Source organism: Aotus nancymaae, unplaced genomic scaffold, assembly GCF_030222135.1.
Source record: "Aotus nancymaae isolate 86718 unplaced genomic scaffold, 86718_ANA_hifiasm-v0.15.2.pri h1tg000073l, whole genome shotgun sequence".
In the NCBI taxonomy this organism is placed as follows: Eukaryota; Metazoa; Chordata; class Mammalia; order Primates; family Aotidae; genus Aotus; species Aotus nancymaae.
Genome location: NW_026988488.1, coordinates 3,695,913 through 3,716,665, shown reverse-complemented (window position 1 = coordinate 3,716,665; position 20,753 = coordinate 3,695,913). Strand labels below are relative to the sequence as shown.

Sequence of the window (20,753 nt, the reverse complement as noted above, 5' to 3'; positions counted from 1 at the left end):
AGGTAATGCTGTCTTGAATTAGTGAGGGAACAGTACACATCAAGAAGAATGGTACTTGTCTGGGACATTTTGAGAATAAGGGAGACTTACTAATGGATTGGATGCAGGGACATAAAAGAACTAATAATAAAAGTATCTTTTTTATTTAACAGTTTTCTATATGTTAAGTGGCTCTGTTGAGCACTACCAAGTCATCATCCCTATTTTACAGAGGAGAAAACTGGAACTCAGATATATATATATATATATATATATATATATATATATCACAAGCTAGCAAGGAATCCAGACACTTCCTTACAGAATTCTTTATAGATCCAGCTTTTAAATTAGAATTCTAAGCTAATGTGCTGTACAATAATTCTGACTTGCAGTCCCATAATCCCCTTCTAATATGCTGCTATAATTCTTATACCTAGGCTTCAGGGTCCTAATGAAATGGCAGAGTTCCCTTATCCCCTTCACAATACAGGGAACAGAGGTGTGGCCCCCTTGGTCGCCCCACTGCCCTGCCCCTCAAACCCTAGGGGAAGCATATAAACAGGCAAGTGCAGAGGCTGTGGGGAGTGCTTTTGAACTTCTGCCCCACAGCGATGTTTAGAAATGGGTCTTGGTGATTCCCGAAGCCCAAATGGGCATGTGTTACAGTGTGCTCTTTCAGGTTTGCCGTCTGCAGACAGCTTGTTTTAATCATAACCAGCTCAATAGATCCTCTGCCTTAGGACAGGGGACCAGTATGACAGCCTGGGTTCTTGCCCAGTGTACTGGAAAAATCAGATCACACTTGGGCTGGAAGGATTAGTGCAAGGTTTTATTAAGTGGTGGAGGTGACTGTCAGAGAGATATATAGGAAGCCAGAGAAGGGGTAATGGAGTAGGAAGGTGTTCATCCCCTTGAGTCAGGCTGTTGTCTGTCAATATTCTGACACCTCTTCCCTCCTCCTCTGCCATGACTCCCCGTTACTCTCCACTGCTGTTTCTCTGCTCCTTTCGTTGTTCAGTCATTTGTTACTGTGCCTGCTAAGATCTCAGGGTTCCTTCTCTTTCTTTCTTTCTTTCTTTCTTTCTTTCTTTCTTTCTTTCTTTCTTTCTTTCTTTCTTTCTTTCTTTTTCTTTCTTACTTTCTTCTTTCTCTCTCTTTTTCTTTCTTCTCTTTTTTCTTTCTCTTTCTTTCTTTTGTTTTCTTTCTTCTTTCTTTCTCTTTCTCTCTCTCTTTCTTTCTTCTTCTTTTTTTTTTTTTTTTTTGAGTTTCGCTCTTGTTGCCCAGGCTGAAGTGCAATGGAGCGATCTCGGCTTACCGCAACCTCTGTCTCTCAAGTTCAAGCGATTCTCCTGCCTCAGCCTGCCTAGTAGCTGGGACTACAGGCATCCGCCACCATGCCCGGCTAATTTTGTATTTTTAGTAGAGACGGGATTTCTCCATGTTGGTCAGGCTGATCTTGAACTCCTTACTTCAGGTGATCCACCTGGCTCCGCCTCCCAACTGAAAGTTACCATAAATTTGACAGATATTAAACACTGGCTATAATTAATATTTATAAAGCATAATTTTAACATTTTTTTCTAGTCTAAGATCTTTGATTGCAATAATCATATCTTATGTGTCTTAGTATTCCATCACAGTCACAATTCTTCTAGACCAGTACTATGCTCTGTTTGCCACTGTGTACAAATGCAATAAATGTTTCTGGAATGACTTTCCTTTGCCCTCGTTAATTGTTGAGGAGATTTCGGAAGATTATTTGGATAACTCAGTTGTCACTAATAAGCTGTTCAAAAATAGTCATAGATATGCTCAGTGATGTATGTGCAAGCTATGTTCATCCCATTAATATGTATAATCATAAAATTAATAATAACTTAAATGGCAAATACAAAACTGGTTTCAATTTTTATAATTAATATTGTGTGTCTATTCAAAGAAATATTTTCATGTATGTTAAGATGCAAAGTTAATAGTTTGGATCAATTTTATATTATTAAATAAGAAAAGCAGATTACAAAATAATGTCTACATACACATTAATAATGAAAACAACAAATATTTGTTGAATTGCTATACATTTAAATGCATAAAAATATAACACTACTTTTAAAAACTTGGAGATACCCTATATTTAAAAAAAGGATATATGTTAAATGTTACAAGTTTTATAATTTTGTGTCATTGGCTTATGGATGATTTTAACTTTATTCTTGTGATTTCTATTTCTCAAAATTTGTACGTCTATAACATATTACTTCTGTAATCATATAAAAAAGAAACATTTAAACAAATACTTTTCTTGCCTCTTTATAAACACTCCTGTGTTAAGCAGAAAACGTTCGGGCTCATTTTATTGACCTTAAAGCTTAATTCAGGTCTGTAAATTTGGGTTGCTGATGCTGATGGTGTTTCTGTAACAGACAAACATTTTTTTGAAGTGAAGGTTGATTCTTAAGTTTTCTTTACTCTTCAGTAACACCTCGGTTTATTCATTATTTCATTTGGTGTCAATTCAAACAAAAGGCATCAGGAAGCAGTAAGTGTCTGCTATCAGATCATTTTGCATGTCTTGTAGAAGTCACAAAGATAATTATAGGGTTATTATGAACTTTAAAAAGTAACTTAAAAATACCAGGTAACATAATTTGAATTCTAACCAAGGCATACCCTAAGTCTTTCATATGTGAGAATACAAGGACAGAAAGTAAAAGTGTACGAAGACAGAAGCAATTAAAATATGAGGGTTAAATTGGAATCATTATTGAACAATACAGAGAAAGACAGAAAGCCTTCCAGTATTTATTAAGGTAACACAAGAGAGACAGGTAGCTTGAAGACTCTTTGAGAGGAAGCCGTTTGTGTTTCATGATCACCCCTTTTAAGTTCACCATTAAATCAAGTATTTTATACCACAAATAAATCCAATTTTGGCATCCTTGCCTGCCTCCTTTTTCACTTTCTATCCAGTACTCAGAGTTCATGTCTCACTGATTCACTTAATAGATACTGATTGAGTGCCCATTACATGCAGACATTCTCCTGTTTTTGTCCCTCTCTTAAGACCTGAAGCTCAGTAGTACTTCTTCTCTAACTTCAACCTTTGTTTTTCCTTCTTTAATTGTAACTACAAAACTCTCTTTCCTCTGGCTATGCAGCACTAAATGGTGGAGCCAATATTCCATCCCAGTCCCTGAGACTTCAGAAGTGGTATCTCAACCAGGTTTGTCCTAGGACAACGAGTAGAACAACTGGACCAAGAGTGAGGCACAGGAAAGGAAGTGACACCGTTCTGGAGTAAGAATGGCTGTTTCATGAACTATGGTGTCTATGAAGTTCTTTCCGAAGAAGTAATGTTTTGGTTCATGCTACATTGTCAATGTGAAAGGCAAATTGTGCATATACACATCTGTTATCACATATGAGGTGTTATAAGGCTCCTGTGATCACATGTATTCATGTATACAGTATTTCATTTCATTTAAGGTAGCAGCAGCATCCAGAATATGGATGAGAAAATTGCCATTTGAATATATCTGTGTTTACTCTTAGGGGAAAAGTCTGTAACAAAATAAACCTGTGAAGTTCAATAGGTGTGATCAGTAGACAGTCTCGAGAGCCTCATCCTTGCTTAATAAGATTCCATTTGGCACAAGAACATGGTAAAGATTTGGTGGAACTTAAATGGGTTTCTGAGCTATGAACCTGATCCAAATGGTTGTGCTCCGAATCACCAGCTAGTTTACTCAGCTTTGAGTAACAGAAGCACAACACCACCACAGCTCAACGAGCATGTTAGGCCGAGGCAAAAATCTTGGAATTGGATGAACTAAATCAGAACACCGAGCACTGGGGGAGGGGTCCCATGAAGGTTGCACTGGAGTGAGTGAGTTGTAATTTGTGTAATGGGACATTAGAACAGGCAGAAGAGTTGTTGGTATGAATATGAAGTGCTGTCACTGGAATGAAAAAGATGTTGTCCTCTTATTATTTATTCTATTTTAATTGCTCCTTTAAAGTGATGCTTTGGTACCCAAAATGGTGTAAGATTAAAAAATAAATAAGAGTGATACTTTCAAATTATCAGCAACAGCTGAAAGTTTCTCTTCTTATATGAATTGGTTAACCATACTGAATATTTATATGGAATTCCTACCAAATGTCCATCCTCTGAGAAGTAATGTTTATATATGCACTGTGACTTTCTTTCATATCCTCCTTTAACTGAGACTCCACTTCTCCATTAGAGACATTACTTTCACTTTACTTCAGCTCTCCACAGTTATGCTCACTGCCTGGACCTTATAGTCACCCAGAAATGTTATACTTGATACAATTTTTTCAATACCATTAAGATCTCAAGTCCCCAAGACCCTTCAACTTTCCCTAAATCTACGGAGACTTCCTACAATATTTCCCCATTTATCTTTGATCCTGTGGCTCACTACTTCAACCACCATCTTGACAATACTCTAATATTCCCTCTGTTTCATCTATCCTTTGCATTTAGATGAGAAAATACTCAGACTCAGATCATTCTTTCCTCTCCAATCCAAAACTCAGGCTGCTGACAACTTCTATAGAAGTACTGCTTTGCACTACTTTACATATTAGGACCACTGCAAATTAATGCTCATCACTCTTACCTGGACACCAGACATTATGTAGAGATTCTCTTTTCAGTTCCCAGCAATGGCTATTTCGAGCTTCACATAGAAAATTGGGACGATTAGTCAATATTCCTGCTTCTACCCATCCAAAACTTATCTGCATCCTCCCCTTTCCTTACCTTTTCATCTCCTAATTCATTGAAAGTAATGATTATCCTTCTGCCAGAGCACACTTTATTTCCACCCAGTAGCACCTATGATGATTGAAACATTTGTGTAAATAATTTCTTATATCTCTTTAACTTACCTGTAAGTTCCATGAAAGCAAAGTCAGTGTCTGTTTTCATCATACTATCTCCAGCACTTACCATAATAATATATGTCTGATTTATATTGTTTTAATGAATATGTATTTATGAGAGTTCCTATTAACAATAGTCAATATCTGCCTTTGTATTACTTAAGTAAGATGGAAATTATTGGAAGGCTCTGAGAGTAGGATGTGAGCCTCAGGAAACTGACCAAATTTTGGAATGGACAGATGCCAAGGAAACTCCAGAGAGCCAAATAGCAGATACCGTGACAGTTTTTTAAAAAAATTTTATTTATTTATTTATTTAAATTTTAAAAATTTTTTAATTTTACTTTTTTTTTAAGTTTTTTTTTTTTAATTGCATTTTAGGTTTTGGGGTACATGTGAAGAACATGCAAGATTGTTGCATAGGTACACACATGGCAGTGTGATTTGCTGCCTTCCTCCCCATCACCTATATCTGGCATTTCTCGCCGTGCCATCTCTCCCCAACTCCCCACCCCCTGCTGTCCCTCCACTAGTTCCCCCACACACAAACCCCAGTGTGTGACGCTCCCCTCCCTGTGTCCATGTGTTCTCATTGTTCAACACCCACCTATGAGTGAGAACATTTGGTATTTGATTTTCTGTTCTTGTGTCAGTTTGCTGAGAATGATGGTTTCCAGGTTCATTTATTTATTATATTTTAAGTTCTGGGGTACATGTGCAGATTGTGCAGGTTTGTTACATGGGTATACACATGCCATGGTGGTGGTTTGCTGCATCTTTTGCCCCGTCATCTACCTTAGGTATTTCTCCTAAGACTATCCCTTCCCAATCCCCCCACCCCCTTCTACCCATCTGACCAAGGGCTAATATCATGACAGTTTTCTTATAATCTAGTCAAGTTGAATCAGAGAGTTACTGTTGCTGCTGCTACACAGTTTCTGAATGAAATTAATTAAAGCAGAGTGACCTCTCCAATGTGGTGGCCTCATTCAATCAGCTAGAGGCCTGACAAAACCAAAAAGTGTCAGGTGGCATAAGGGAGAATTCTCTCTACCTGTCTTTGAACTGGGACACGGATCTTCTCTTTTTCTTAGACTGGAACTTATATCATTGGCTTTTTTGGTTTTCAACCCTTCTGATTTGGACTGGAACTTCACTGCCAGCTCTCTGGGGTCTCCGCCTTGCATACTATGAGACATAGCCTCCTTTATCATACAAGCCAAATTCTTGTAGTAAATGAATTCTCTCTTTCTCTCGCCTTCTTTCCTTAGAAATGAACACGAATATACACATACACACAGAGACACACACGTTAATGTTACACAATTAATGTACACAATTATTTTAAACAAGTTATATATATATATTCATGTTTTCTATACTTGAAGAAATCTTCAGTGTAATTTTGCTGGGATCTGATGATATAATATATATCCTGGTTTATCTGGCTTCTAAGATCTTTTAATTTCCATTATATACACAGTTTTGCCTTTTCTAGGAAAAGATTATAGTTCCAGTGTGAGAACTAAATGTGGAAGAGGAATCAGAGGCAGAGATGTCCAATTGATTATATAGATCAAATATGGCAGACATCAAAGCCCAACTGAAACATAAATCCCCAGGGCTTATTTCAGACCACACTAAAAACAGTGTTTATGAAAAGAAAATAAGCTTATAACCTCTGGACATTGTGTTTGCGTTCACCCATGTTCTGACAACCTTGGTCTAGATTAGCTTAAAACTTGGCAAAGACAAACTTTTAGGTAAAAGCTGTCTGTCTTTATTGTCTTACTCTGCCTACCCCAACTAACTGAGCTTATGCGCATGGAGTTAATTTTGCTATTCAAGTATCCCATGTATCTGGAGGAAGTCAACTTGGATCCTACTTTCCAGAACTTCTAGACCTTGAGATTCAGATTGTCAATCTCCACAGAAAAGCTGTCATCTTATTATTCATAAGAACAACTAAGCAAATTTTATAATTATTGTGTGATATGAAGATGTGGTTATATGTCTGAGCCTATTATGTTATGTGGCTATCTTTTCTGTTCCATGGAAAAGACAGAGGGACTATCAGGACCTTGGATTATAAGGGTTCCTGTGAATTGAAAGCTTTGATCTTGGCCATTGAATAAACTAATGTGTTTAGATATCATTATAACATCTTTGGTCAACAAATGTAATTGTTCCTAAATATAATTCAGCTTTAGTTTGACTTTTTCAAAAATCTGATAGCCATAAAATATATTTATTTTGTGCTGGGCCTTCTCAACAATTAAGTCTGTGTTTGAGCACATGTATACTGTGTATATTTCAATGGTTTATGGAGTAAAAAATCATTTTTTGATCTACTCAGTAACATTCAAGTCCTTCCTTCTTTTGACATGCTCCATTTCCGGTTATGGGCCAGTTCACCCCTCCTTAGGCAACCTGGTGGTCCCCCGCTCCCGGGAGGTCACCATATTGATGCCGAACTTAGTGCGGACACCGGATCAACACAGCACACTGCAGCCCAGAACTCCTGGGCTCAAGTGATCCTCCCACCTCAGCCTCTCGAGTAGCTGGGACTACAGGCACGCGCCACCGTGCCCGGCAAGTCCTTCCTTCTTAATCCCTAGTTGTTTAAGTTGTTTCAAGAACAATTTACTTAGGTCTGAAAAAATTAAAAATTCATACGTGCGTCCAATAGTGTAACGAATCACATTCTCATTAACTTTACCCTGTGTAATTCAGACTTTCTCTGATTTACCTGAGAAGGACCTCACATGTTTATTATTTTTCAGATCATTTAAAAAGTGGGTAGCTCAACTGATTATCATAACATGCAAGTAGATTGTACATGTTTTGATTGATGCATTGAGAGCTCCTATAAAAAATAATCTGATCTTTAATTAGCATGGACAAAGGCAAAGAACAGTGGTAGTATTTGATAGCCATTTAAGAGTTGGCTACTTTTGAACCAAAGTGATGAAAACGTTCTCATTAGCATCTTGTGTTAGTGCAAAGTAGGCAAAATCATTGTCTTTGGGAGTAGGCAGAAATCGATATTAAAAAAAGAACAAGTGGGGGGCCGGGCACGGTGGCTCACGCCTGTAATCCCAGCACTTCAGGAGGCCGAGGTGGGTGGATCACGAGGTCAAGAGATCGAGACCATCCTGATCAACATGGTGAAACCCCGTCTCTACTAAAAATACAAAAAATTAGCTGGGCATGGTGGCGCGTGCCTGTAATCCCAGCTACTCGGGAGGCTGAGGCAGGAGAATTGCCTGAACCCAGGAGGCGGAGGTTGCGGTCAGCCGAGATTGCGCAATTGCACTCCAGCCTGGGTAACAAGAGCGAAACTCCGTCTCAAAAAAAAAAAAAGAGCAAGTAAAATTAAACCATGGTTTTTGAAATCAGAATAACAGTTAGCTCTAGGGAAATACAGACAGAGGGCATTAAGGAGCTTTCTAAGGTCCTGGAAATCTTATATATACTGGTATTTGTAGTGACTATACAAACACATGCACATGTAAAAAATTCATTTTTCTGTGCTGTCAACATTTGTGTATTTTATCATATTTTCTAGTTGTGAAAACGGAAGACAGAGACTTGATTCCTCAGTGGCTTCAGGAATAAACGGTTTGTTTCCTTTGTTCACCCTGGAAACTTTTCCAGGTTAGACATCATAGGATTTGCTTTTATGTTATACCCCATTGCCATCTATTTCCACCTCAATGTCTACATGTTGACCACATAAGAAGTTTTTAGTGTTGATTTTATTTTATGACAGCCACTATGAAATTCAAATACTTGCTGCTGTAATCTATACTCTCAGCCTTGCCTTCCTTCTACCAACCAGATCCATTCTTGTGAGAAGATCTTGGAAGTGCTATGAACAAACATTTGTGTGTGTGTGTGTGTGTGTCTGCGTGTGTGTGAATAAATATGTGTCTTAATCTATTCTCACTTCCATACCTCCACCCCACCCCACAAATTATCCCCTACGTGTGTTCCCTCCCTTTCTCAACTCAGAATTCACAATCAAACATTAAATTAGGGTACAGAGGAATAGGGACATGGTAGGGCATATTTAAATAAACAGTCACAAGTAAATAAGTAATGCATACATCCCTTCTGAGAACCCAAAATAATGTCGATTCTTCTGTTGTAACACAGTGAGACTTTTCTCATTCCCCTTTGTTAGGATGCCCCATTGAAATTGACCAGTGTCTAAATAGGGAATTTTATTTCCTGTAGCATTTAAACACAGCAGCTACAGCTTCCATAAAATAATTTGGCAATCTCACAACCTTATTCTCTGAGAGTCTTCGGTCCCACACAGTCCAAATAACCACTAGGTTTGAACCAAGTAGTTAGAGTGTGATGTCCTTGTACCTATGCGCCTAGGATATTTTCCATTATTTCACAGAGCTTGTGAGAAAGGACAGGGCGGTGGTAAAAGCTGAAAACTTAAAGTCATTAAGTTCAGCTTCATTGCATGGTGAGGAGTCGGGGGAGCATGTGGAGGGGCACAACTCAGGCAGGTGTTGCAGTATGAAATAAATTTCATTAACTACCTTATGAAATCTAACGGCCATTTATTTTCTTCATTTCTTTTTTTGTTATTTTATTAACATTTTTCTATTTAAATTTTATTTTATTGAGGAATATTTTTTACACTAATCTTTTCTACTGGAGTTTTGAGTTGAAGGTACAAAGGCATTGCTAAACATAGTCTCTTGTCTAAAGGCACAAATAAAGTATTCAAGTTTTCTAACTCTTAATAAAGGTCTTCTACCACCTTTCGATCAGTGTTCTGAGTGGGAAATCCTATAGATAAAAGGTCTTATGGGCCAGCAAGATCTGTGTCTCTCTCTTAGATGCCTTTTAGCATCATCCCATAAAAAATACCCAGACTGATAGAAACTTTATTTCCAGCAGGATCTCATCACAAAAGAATAGCGGGGGGTGGGAAGTTGGGGAGGGATAACATGGGGAGAAATGCCAGATATAGGTGATGGGGAGGAAGTCAGCAAACCACACTGCCATGTATGTACCTATGCAACAATCTTGCATGTTCTTCACGTGTCCCCCAAAACCTAAAATGCAATAATATATATACATATATATTAAAAAAAAGAATAGCAGGATTCACTCCAGATGTGTAAATTCTGATGCTACATTTCAACTAGTCCAATTAACATAATTCTATTTATGTAAATCTAAATACCAGCACTTCTTCCATACCTAAATCTATTATGTCAAGAGGCTTACACCAAGTTATAATATTAACTAAACTGTTTCCTAGAGGCTTACCTTGGGCATCTAGATAAGGTAATTCTTTCCTTTAACATAAAACTTTGCTTAGGATTAAAAAGATGACCCTCAAAGCTGTGGAACAATAGGAGTTGATCTACTGCTTTGCAGTTTTCAGAGAATATTCTCATCCATCAGCAAATTTGAAAAGCTACAGTTCTATCCATGCCCCCCAACAGTCTTTAATTTTTCAATATGAAAAAAGCAGTGAGAAGAAACTTTTTTTTGAAAAATATTAAAAAATCTAATTTTGTAAATCACAAAGTTATCCCATATAGGATATTTCTATTACTATTCCCATTGTTACTATTACAAGAGAACAGAATTTGAACTAGACACAGAAATATCTTTGAACAAGAGTTATGAGAATAAACAACTTTACCTTCACTTTCATGCTGTCCAGACTGAGTCAATCTTTTCTTCCTCATATGGCCCAGAGGACAGTAGACTTCACCCCACTGTCTAGAGATGTTGTCAGCCATCACCAGTGGTGGGGTAGCAAATGGAGAGTCTGAATATGTAATTATGGTTCCAGGTAGGCACGTGCTAGTATTATGGCATATACCTCTCCTGACACAAAATTACCTATTAGATCAGGTTATACAGAAACAAACATATCCAAGCTTAAAAATGTTCTTATGGGGTAGGCCAGGTAATTTTAGACCTCTGTTCTCTCTTCTACTCCATGTGTGCTAAGGAGGGATCAAGCCTACAAGTCCCACTGTCTTTATGAATTTCTAATTTCCTACCAACTTCATGTGTGATCTTTTTAAATATAAGTAAGTTTAACCTGTAGTAGTCTAGCATGGTCCAGCAAGGTCCTTGTTCTTTCATCAAGGCTTCTTGAATCCATATGTGCATCTTTTTGTGTTCATGTATATGTTGATGTGCCTCTGTATATCTTGGTGTAATTATGTATGAATGTGTTTATGTTCATGTGTATTAAAGTTGCTACTCCTTTAAGGGTCTCTTTTAATGTGTATGTAAGCATAAAAACACGTGGGTTTTCTTTAGAACAATAAATATCTAATTGACATTGTTACACAGATTTGCAAAAGAACATTTGCCATGTTAGGATGCTAGAAATGTGAGTGATAAAACAGGTTTTAATAAACTAGTGTCAGTGACCACAACAAAGTACAAAACAACCACTGAATCACCCAGAGGAATAATGAAGGTATTGAAAAGGTCGGTTTGTTCATTCAAACAGATAATTGAGTGAAAGAATAATGAATTAAAAACAAAATTTAGATTTGAAATTGGCATTATGAAAGATCTGGCATATTTAAGATCGTGTACAAAAGAAAAGAAAAAAGATAGTGTACAATCTGTATGTCCATTTTTCTGTATGTGTGTGCATGTTTGTGTATGTTTATATATGTGTGTTTATGTGTGTTCACAAGAGATGCATATAGATATGTGTATTGGTATATATGTGTATTTTTGTATATATGTGTATTTTTGTATATATGTGTATATACATGTGTATGATTATGTATGATAACACAGAATGACATATTAACTACAGGAGGGAAGGAAATTCTCAGTGAAATAGATCTTCAGCTCAGAAAACCTAGGAGTGAATCTACATGCCACATACATGAGTAACAAACACATATGGTTGACTACTAGTAGCTCAGATATCTGTATCATAGGATAAATTCCCCCATTCCAATCTGTGTCATCAAGGTGTAACATTGGGTGAACTTCATGTAGAACTTACCCTTATCAAAGAATTTCTCCAAATATCCTAGCTTGGACAAACATACAGGTTTTTTTTTGTTTTGTTTTGTTTTTTGGCATTGAACAAAGGTGGTATATGTATTTATATGTGTAAAAGGGGAGAATTTGTCAACTTCTTCTGCCTTCCATTGCTGTAACTCTTTTTGTTCAATTATACATTTCACAAGTGATGTTCTTCTAAGAAGGGGACACAACTAACACACAGTCATTAGGAAATGAACTTCAAGCTTTTTCTCCAGAAGGGAAATGGGTTTTGCAGGGTTATTTGTACAACAGTTTTGCTGAGTCTTCCATGGAGCTGATAATCATGTTCAGAAAAGGTTGCTAGGGTGAGTGGTGTGGTCTGTGTAAATAAACATGTGTGGTGTTTTGAAACCACATGACCATAGTTCTTCAGCACCGTTCTCAAACCCACAGAGCTTAATGGTCATACATGGGTTCGAGTCTAGGACGTGGAGTTCATTAGCACCATGTTCCCACCAAATGAGCCCCCATTCCAGAAACTACTTACAATGGTAACACCATCATACATGGCTGTGTTTGGAATACAGATTAGTTGCTGCCAAAAAAAAAAAAAATCTAAACAAAACCCCACATGAAACTCAGACTACCCAGAGCCCTAAATCTTCAAACATCTCATACATCACCAAAGCTGATGGGCAGATGAAGTTCTGTGTCTGTGAAGTTCACAGCTGAAGCAGCAGCCAACGCTGAAGCTGGATCATTTGTCAAGCACTCACCATTCCAGATCTCCAGCCTTACTGAGAGTGAAAAAAAGAAAATCTAATCTTTTTTTTTTTTTTTTTTTTAAATATGGAACGCTTCACGAATTTGCGTGTCATCCTTGCGCAGGGGCCATGCTAATCTTCTCTGTATTGTTCCAATTTTAGTATATGTGCTGCCGAAGCGAGCACAGAAAATCTAATCTTTTATAGAGAATACAGATGGGAGTATGAAGGGTTTTTCCTGGGAATGAGAGAACATTAGGTGAAAATACAATAGCACAATCATCATTTAAATTACAATGATAGCCCTTTTCACCCAAATTTCTCCTAAATCTAAGCAGGAGAAGTAGAGTATCAGAGCAAAGTGTAATTCCTCAAAGAGACACCAGGTACCTGGGGGGCAATTCCACTCTGCCTTCTTCTTATGCAGAGGCAGAGCCTTAGACAGTTAGCTCATTGTCCTGGGATGTATACATCTTGCCAAAAGGAGAAGAGGAAAGATATGTCTCTCTCCTTCATTAAAATCATAAGAAGGATTTACGTAAGGAGGAGAAAAAAATATACCAGTAGAGCTCACCACTCAAAAAGGCTTCTACTCTCAGACAGCTGAAGCCAAAAGCAAATAATAGGTAGATGTGCAGATTATAAAGGTGATAACAACAGATGTGATCATCTATTCAGCTCAGGACTTCTCCAGATATCTAGTATTGTACTTATGTGACAAAAGTTTTATATATATAGATATAATATACTTTAAAAGTTTGGATGTTGAAGATAGAAAGGGAGATGAAATAAAAGATTAATTCATGGAAGTGAAAATAGAAAGAAACAAAGCAAAAACTACAAGTAGCTCTTTCTCCCCAATTTCTTTTTTAGCCAACAAACAGAATTAAACTTTGTACAAGTGTGGGAATTTACCAGAGATATTTGGGGTTCTGACTCCAAAAAACCTACCTAGAATCAGACTAGCCAAAAGCTAAACTCCAGTTAATCTGCTTCAAGCTCCTGGAAAATGGCTCATTCCTTTCCAGAGGAGACCTAAAATATCGTTGAATTATATCCTTGTTAAAAAGAGAATGATTAAGTTGAGGAAAAGAAAGAGCAGATAGTGAAGGAGAAATAAATGTAAGCTGAGGCGTACATACATACACCTAATGTGATGATAACCCACTCTAAAAACTGCTAAAGCCAAAGAGGTGGCATGATGACAACAAAAGTTACAACAAAGGCAGCAGCAAAAGTTGAGAGCCAGTCAGCTGGGCCTGGGACTTCCAAGAAGCTCCAGGGTTCTCCTGTGATGATAGGAGTCTGTTGTCACTTCTACCACATTCTCAGAAGTTATTTTGTATCTTTGGGAAGTAATTACGGAGAAGAAAACAGGAAGGGAAATGATCAATATCTAAAATATTAGGGAATAAGAAGAGGTTGAAAACAAAATAAACGGCCAGAGAAGAAACATGTCTGACTTGAGTACAATTCCTTCAAAGTAAACTGGGTCATATTCTTGGAAGATGCTGCACAGTGGCACTTGCCAACAGACACAGGAGCTATGATCTAAGCCTTGACAGTTTCCTCTATGCTTCTGAGGTGAGCCAGCCTATCCGCCAGGAGGGCATAATGGGCAGTCAGCTTCTGACAGAATCGAATGAGAAACAGAGATGCAGAAAAGAAAAATGTAAGCAATGGCTACCACTCACTTTGACCATCACATATTCTACATGGAGGCCTATGGAATAGTGCAAGGACTGTTGTTTATATTCAGAGGCTGCAGCTTCCTGGATCCCCAGGCTTTCAATAAGTGTAAAAGAAGTCTGAATTCTGAAGAGAAGAGAGAAATATGGAAGGGAATTGACAAACAATAGCTAAAATGCAATAGGAAAGCAATAGTTTGAACAATACATCAGAGTTCAGAGATAAAGGATGAAAGACAGATAATGGAGGGGAAAAAAGAAAGAAGAGACAGAGAAGGACTGGTGCTAAAGAAGAAAGGGATTCAGGATGACAGGAAAAGTGAGAAGGGAGAGGAGAGAGAAGGAGGGAAGAGGAGGGGAAAGAAGGGAAGAGGAGAATTGGAGACAGGGGAGAGAAGTGAAGGGGGAAGAAGATGGGTGGGAGTAGGAGGGAATGCAGGTTGGGGGAGGAGGAGAACACAGGAGACTGGGAGATGTAGGATGGGAAGAGGCGTGAGGTGGAATTTGAAGGAAGAAGGGATGACAAGGAAAAGGATGAAGAGGAGTAGAAGGGTAGAACACAGAGGAGGAGGAAACGGCGGAAGGGAAAGGAGAGGAAATGGGAGGAGAGAAAGAAGGCAGACAAGGCCAAAATAAAAAGGAGAATTCCCAGAGTAATGAAGAAGGAAACAAAGAAGGGGAGAGGAAGAAGATGAAAATGGGATGAAATCCCACTCTTATCCTGGCATTATCTTGGCACACAACCAGCAGTACTCTTCAATGTGCCTTAATAACATTATCTCCAGCTGAATGAGATGTTACTTTTCTCCCACTGAGTTGAAATTCTCATAGGCTAAAGTGATGGGAACAATAAAACAGCGGAGAAAACATATGTCTCCTCTCTTTCCAGAAAAAAAGAAAGGCAAAACTAGACAGGACAAATTAACACAAGACAAAGTCTGATGCTAAATGTAGAGTGAGGAAACATAGAGAATATTTTGGATTTTGTGGTGCTAACTTTGGCACTCCAATTTTCATTGCATTCAAAGGGAAGAGCTAACAGCAAATTTTGTATATCAGTTTGGGAAAATGGATATACACATTGCAATTCCTCTGCATATGTGAGTTTTCTCATTCTCATTCTACCACAGGGAGATAGATATGACTAACTACTTGCACTTATAAGAAGCTTTGAGTTCCCAGATAACTGAATACAATTTCAGAAACTATACCTCCTGTCATTGCCCTGGGAATATGATAGACAAACTGAATCTCAATCATCTAAATGAAATACAAATCAGAATCTCTAGGGTCTCTTGCACTTTCCTGAGACAATGTTTGTGATATCAGATGTCAAGTGTCATGGCCAACTGGCACATAAGGATAGAGAGGGGAAGGATGACCAGAATCATAGATAGATTCTGATAATATTCAGAGAGCTCCCCCTCCCCACCCAGGTCAAAATAAAGCTTTCCTTTCAGTGATGAAGAAACATCTCCGATGAGCCTGAAAATCTAATACCTTCGCCTTATGGTTGGGAGAGAGAAGAAACAAAGAAAACAGAACAGGAAAAAAAAAGAAAAGGGAGGAAAATGAAAGACTGAGTGACACAAATATGGTGGTTCACATGTCCCCAACCCTTCAAGTGCCCCTTCTGTTCACCTGCTCCCCACTCCACGAGAAATGAATGAATCCTATTTATTTTGGTCCCACTCTATCTCAGGGATTTTGAAGATGGAGAACCTATTGTGGTCTGGACAGCTTAAAGTCTAGACACTTGCGAACAGAGAAAGAAGATTTCCACCTCTGGGTATGGAGGGGGACGGGGTAGCTCATCAATATCTTTGAATTGTGGCAATTTGGGCACTCTGGGATTGGAATCCACCCAGGCAGGGTGGTGAGTGGGTGAGACAGAGCTCAGTCAGCAGTGCTCCCCCGTCAGGCAGCTGATTTCATTTAGCAGCATCTTCTCAGAGTCAGAGGCATGTGTGGCTTCAGGACTGGTGGTGAGTTGAGTCTGGGAGGTGAGTGTGAAGTCTGTGAGTGAGAGCTGAATAATTGATTTGCAAGTTGTCACTCTGAGAAGGCCTGGTATTTGTTTTAACCACAACCTAATGACTTCCTAGTCAATTCCATCTCGTAGGGGCTGTGGAGGAAGTCAGGAGTTGCATACCTCTTCTCCTAGAAGATCCAGGAGAGGAGCCATTCAATATTAATAATGCCAGTAACTACTTTTTATGGCATAAGCAGAAATTTATTATCACCGTTATCATTATCATCATCATTATCTGGACATGAGAAGTCACCAAGAAGCCATAAAAGAGGCAAGCAAACTTTAGCCATACACACGTGTGTGTGTGTTGTGTGTGTGTGTTTGTGTACACCCTGGTTACATCTTGTTGCTTATGGATCAAGGAATGATTAAATAAGAGATCTGAGTGTCTTCCAGCCTTTTTGGAGTGCCCCGACTTGTGGGGAGATGGTGGCTGATAGGTTAACACTGAATGGGCATCAGAAAATTTAATTGAATCCTGATATCCTGAGTGGGAGTTAAGCTTTCTAAATTTAGGTAGACCTAGGTTTGGATAAATTATATGGCTAACAGATAAGTTTTTGAAAAAATAAAGAAAAAAGGAGGAAAGAAATAGGAAAACAAGCAGGGACTTTAGTCCACAGAGCAGAGACATAAATAAAAACATTTGAAGGACCTAATAAATGTGGATTCTACCACATAGATCCACCCTAGAACAGATACTGACTGGGGGCTGAGAATCATTGATTTACTTTGAACGCTCTGCAGCAGTTTCCGCAGAAAAACTGCCAAGATACATAAACTGAAAATCCAAGGGGTATGTTCTCTGTATCTGATTCTGAGCTGGTTTCCTAAAGGCCCAAAACAGCTTAAGGCTTGGTTGGGGAATGACGGATGTGTTGACAATTAGCTGAAGACAAGACTTCTGAATTCTATCTGGAGAAGTACAGAGGAATGGTAGAAACAGTTTAATGTGGGAGGATCAGATAGGCAGAGGCCGGAACGAAGTGTAAGGATATAGCCTTGGCCTCCATTAGCCTATTAACTACGGTCCTTGCCCTTTTTGGCCTCTCTGAACGAGAGTTCCTCTCTCTCTCTCTCTCTCCTTCTCTCCTTTCCTCTCCATTCTTACCCTGAGAACCAGACATTTAATTTCAGAAAAGACGACTTCAATAATTCTTAAATGGAGTAAATTTATCTCCAGGATTTGAGACTCAGCCACTGGAGAAAAGGTTGACTCCAAACTAAATGATTGTCAGGATTTCAGGGCGGGGAGCTCACCTCCATCCATTTCACCCTATGCCAACTTTGTATAGTTCTGTATATTAGAAAATCCTGTATCAAATACAGCAGAAAGTTATCTCTTGGAACCTCTGAAATTCATTCTAATCTTGTAACAGGAAGTCTCAGCTCAAGCAAAATAATTCCCAGTTCTTACAACTGCTTTTTTCCTGGAGGTGCTCAGTCTTAGTCACTGCAGAACGTTCACTTTCTGCACAGTTACTTTCACATCGAGAGTTTTTTCTCTCCTCTAAACTCACCATCACTTCCCTCCTCCATCTTCTCACTCATAAGCACAAAAACAAGCAACCAAAGAAACAAAAACCACACACACATTTCGGGCATAAAGTTTCTATAAATTTCATTAGATCTCCAGTGACAGCTCCTACCTTGGTTCCTTGGGGCTCAGCGCAGGCCTCAGCTCTCCCTGGATGCCCCAGTTGTTGCTCAAATCCTGACAAGGAAAGGAAAGTATCACACCCACTACAGTAAGCCTCAGCATTCAGTGGAACTTGGGTGACATTTTCCTTCCAAACTTAGGGTCCAGGGAGCCAGGAAGAACTGCAGAGATGTTGTTCTCAGCATCTACTTGGTCTGACTCAGATCAGAAGTCCTAAGCTTGCTCCTTACCATACTTTCCCCTGTCTTAATCTAACTTTGGCCTCAACTCCTCATCTTTCTTCAGTCACCCCTCTTTGTACCGTTTCTTCGGTGAGCACATGGTGTTTATAGGCCAGCAGAGCCACCTAGTGGAAATAGAAATCCTCTTCAAATCCTGTCCAATGGTGTGACAGAATGTTTACAAATTATTGCAGCGGGATATAATAAAGGCATATCCAAGATTTCCCAACACTGGAGTGTCCACGAGTTTGTCCCCTCTGGTGCTGATAGACTGTAAGGGACATGACAAAACAGCCATATCCATTGGATTCTGTGCAAGGATCATCAGCTTATGTTATCACAGCCAACAACTTCTATCGGGGATAATACCTTCAGCTGCTTGACACATTGTCATACAGGGATCCAGAGCCGTATCCTGATTTTATCCCCACATACCATCCTCCCTGCTGTGGTCACAAGCAATCCATGACACCTCACACCTAATTTCACAACTTTCTGAGTTCAAATGCTGTTTTTGAAGCATGGCTTCTTGTCTCAGTTCCCTGATCTAAAATAATAGAAAAATGTGCCTTGTCTAAGGGGTCACAGAGGGTTATGTCAAGTTGTGGTCAGTGTGGTTATGGTCACAGGCAGCCCTAGAAGGTTATTACTGCAGGAATCCATGAAATAATGTAGCATGACTGGCTGGGAAACCTCTCTAGCCTGGTACTTCCGGCTCTGTAGGAGGAGCAGCAGCCCCACTACCAGAAAGAGACAACCAGAAGAATAAAAAACTTATTTCAAATGAGGACAGAGATTACCTTGTTGTTGCCAACTGCCGATGGCTGGGGATAGTAGAAATCAATGAGACAACCAAAAGTGAATTCCTGAATTAAGGAGTTCCGTGGCTGTCAATTAGGCTATCTCTTTATCCAGTAAATGCATTCCACTTCCAAAAGGTCACCTAGCTTCAGCTTGCACTCCTTCAGTGAGAGAAGATGGCACCCCACAGCTGCCTTTTCTGTTGTAAACTTGAGATCCTCCAGCATTCCACTGAGCCAAAACTTGCTTTCTAGTGACTTTCAGCCTATGACTCTACTTCAGCTCTCTGGGATTACACATAATCAGTGTAATTACTCTTTCTCATAGCAACTGTCCAGATATTTTAAGATTGTCTTCATATGTTTCCTTGGGTCTCATTTTGTCAAGGCTATGAGGTAGATAGAGCCTTGTAGCTGGAAGAGAGAGGGAGGGGAAAGAGGAGAGAGAGAATTAATTAAAAAAACTTTCCCTGACAACTCAGAGAGGAAACACTGAGATGGGCAGAAACAAGGCAAGCAGCACCACAGTATCTATTTGGAAGATACGGGCTTTTCCTGGGTTGCCTTCTCCTCCGGGCTTATTTCACTGCAATAAAAGCAGAAAGAGAGGCAGGAAAAAGAACAAGGAAACTGATGATCTTGGAGATGTGGGGAGAAGTCAGGAGAGGTAGCCTTCTGCATCGTCTCTCATAAATAAGTCCAGCTGTAAATACAGTGCTAGGGAAAGCCAGGAGAGACCAATGGCTGTAATTATCTCTCGAAATTCCAGCATCTTAGACTCAAGGGCTTTAAAATTTGACCAAAGGAGCTCCTGAAAGAGAGAGAGAGTGTGTGTGTGTGTGTGTCTGTGTATGTTTGTGTGTATCTGAGGAGAGTGTCCAGAGCTTTTAACTGTGGAGTTAGCCCAATCTCTGTTAGGATAATTCTGCACGTTAGCATATGCAGCCTTTTAAACAGACAAAATCTGCCTCTCTCTGACTTTCACCCATGGCCACAGTTATCTCCTAGAGGCGTCTATAATCAGCCTCATTTATTTTCCACATGATAGCCTTTTAGCTATTTGAAGAAAGCAATTTGGTCCCTACCTAAGGCTCTTGCCTCTTCCTCCACGTTAACTTTGACCACTTTCTCTAACAGCTGTGGTTATGGCAATGATAGAATACTGAGAGAGTCTGAGCAGAAGGTATAACAAAGGGAAGTGCTCAGAGACTAGCTTATTCAGCCTCCACAGTATTTATAGAAGGAAACAGAGACTCAGGGAGGACTGCTAACTAGATCTAGTAAGCTTAGACATCTGCTGTTTTTCTGCACTGTCCTCCTCACCACATCCACTAAACTGAAATTCAGGAGATCATCTGTCAGTCATTTAACTTATTAGTATCCATTGAGGTGATTTTGTTTTGAGCTCCTACAGGATTTAAATCACAAAATCAAAAAACAGTGTCAGTGGCAGCAAACAAGGAGTTCTAAGTCCACCTTCTCATACATGGGGACACTAAGACAAAGAGAGGGACAGGCTATAGCCATAAAGGATAACTTGTCCCTAGAACCCAAGTTTCCTAAGTGCTGTCTACTCTAGGGCTCTTTTCTCTGTCTTCAGTTTCCCCAGTTTGTCATGCTTCTGACTATGGGCATAGTCTTCCCTCCCTGAAAAGAATAAAGGGTTTGCTGGTGGGCATTCCGTAATCTT

General features: G+C 39.2%; 1 non-coding gene across 1 annotated transcript; it reads right to left on the bottom strand.

The window, feature by feature from the left end:
* Positions 1 to 12,741: 12,741 nt before the first annotated feature.
* On the bottom strand, positions 12,742 to 12,848 carry LOC135271055 (U6 spliceosomal RNA). The gene has a single exon (XR_010339193.1). It is a non-coding gene; the product is annotated as a U6 spliceosomal RNA (small nuclear RNA).
* Between the last annotated feature and the right edge of the window lie 7,905 nt (positions 12,849 to 20,753).